The sequence below is a fragment of the Rhagoletis pomonella genome, unplaced genomic scaffold (genome assembly GCF_013731165.1).
Source record: "Rhagoletis pomonella isolate Grant_MI unplaced genomic scaffold, Rhpom_1.0 Rhpom_scaffold_00003, whole genome shotgun sequence".
NCBI lineage: Eukaryota > Metazoa > Arthropoda > Insecta > Diptera > Tephritidae > Rhagoletis > Rhagoletis pomonella.
The window spans coordinates 26,379,244-26,381,210 of NW_023458557.1; the positions used below are offsets into that span (position 1 = coordinate 26,379,244).

The 1,967-nt window shown below is 36.2% G+C and overlaps 1 long non-coding RNA gene across 1 annotated transcript; it reads right to left on the reverse strand.

Annotated features, from left to right (window-relative positions):
* Positions 1 to 1,267: 1,267 nt before the first annotated feature.
* Positions 1,268 to 1,918, reverse strand: LOC118736522. The gene is made up of 2 exons (XR_004992705.1): positions 1,544 to 1,918; positions 1,268 to 1,482 (listed from the first exon to the last, which is right to left on the reverse strand). It is a non-coding gene; the product is annotated as an uncharacterized LOC118736522 (long non-coding RNA).
* Positions 1,919 to 1,967: the final 49 nt, after the last annotated feature.

Consider the following 1,967-nt stretch of genomic DNA (forward strand, 5'->3'; position numbering starts at 1 on the left):
ATTAGCGAGTATTGAAAATTGTTTGTTGTACAATAAAGTTAATTGTATTACAATTTGGTCATCGTTAGCATTTATTTAACAATCCAGCGATACGAACCCGAAGTTTTGGGAAATCGGACGAGGTTTCAAGGATAATCGTCATGAACCAAAAATACAAGATCACGTAAGAACGCGACGTTGTATTTGTAACTGGTTTTGAGAAAAATGTTTGCAAAAGCGGGTTTGTCAGCTGAGCGTTTGTTTACATCACAAGCACCAGTATTTTACACTTTTATTCATGTAAGGAAGAGTTAATTCAACATGACAACACATTTTAAAGCATTTGTTGCATCATTTTACCTAAATTGTGCGTTTAAAGTGGCTGAAAATAATTTTGGCTAATTTGGTTTTCGATGTTTTCTTTGCTTTGTTTACTTTTCCAGTGAAACAAGATGGCGTAGAACCCGCTAAAAAAATCGACTTTTTTCACTCTCTTGTTCTTACGTGATCTTGTGCATGGTGGAATTATACAAGGTGTTGTACGTAGTGACAGCTCATGTCGACAGCTCCCTTACAAAAGGTTGTAATATGGAAGCACGAGAGAAACGGGAAGAAAAAAAGCCCGCTTTGCGAAGTAGTACGAAATTCGGTACTATTTTTCATATAAAATTTTGCATATAAATAGTTACAAACGGTATATTATGATAAGCTAAATTCGCGAAAGTAGTATATATAACGTAGTACTTATGCAATAAATGGTAATTTAGTTTATTAAACACAATGTCCTATAATTATAGTCAAACTTCCAAAACCAAAAAATTAGTGGTGAACCCGAGTCGTTACAACATGACGGAATCGACAAAAGGGCGAATCGACGGATGGGGAGAATATTTCATCGAACAAAATGCCAACTAAAGATGTGGAGCTTGCATCGCAATGCAAGCTGCGACCGTTCTGAACTGAGATGACAGACAAATGGTTTCTACAAATTGAGGCCACCTTTCAGTCGTACAAGACCACATCTTATGTCGGTAAATACAATCTGGTTTTCTCAGCAATTAGCAGCGATGCTTTAAAGGAAGCTGCGGATTTTTTAAAAACCTTACCAACTCAAGACCGATATATTAACCTCAAAAGTCAACTACTGTCACGTTTTACTGATTCAGCCGACCCACATAGGGTATTTGGCTGATTTAGGCATATTTTTATCGCTACAAACATCAAATATAGTTTTAGTTATCGAATAAAACATTCACTATAACTACCCTGTTACTAATAGAAAATTCAATCGTAGTGAAATCTTATTTATTGTCAATATTATTGTGGCTTATTAACATTTGTTTCCATATTGTTATTGAGCTTTGTAGCACTATTATGTTTTTAGGGAAAAGGGAAAAAGCAACAAAGTCTTAGCGGTAGAAGTTACCAAAAAAACAGTTATATCGTTGGAAAAGCAGGGCCAGAGGCAGTGAACCACAGACGGGATTGCAGCAGCAAAAATCACTGGGGAATAGATGCATAGTTAAATACGTAGTTCTTGTTTAAATCTTCCATCTAAACTTACCAAGAAAACAGTTATATCGTTGAAAAAGCAAGGCCAGTGGCAGTGAACCACAGACGGAATTGCAGCGGAAGGAAGCACCGACCAAAATAACTACAAATCCTTGGGGAGAACTCTAAACCGATGTTTTTTTGCCGAATTAATGTTGAAATTTCTAATTTAATTTTCAGTTGCCAACGATAAGAATAGAGTAAATGTCAAAGAATTGTTCAGTGATTGCAAATCGGTTTTGGAATAGGGAATGAGGTAGTTTAGTACTTTTTTAAAGGCGATAAAATGTAGTTTTTTCAAGAGGGAAACACTGATATAGCTAAGGGAGCCAAGATGGCGGATTAGAGCGAGAACGCTGTCAATATCCAACACCTTGTATTATTCCACCATGATCTTGTGTCTTTCGTTCATGGATAATCGTAACAATTGGTGTCAG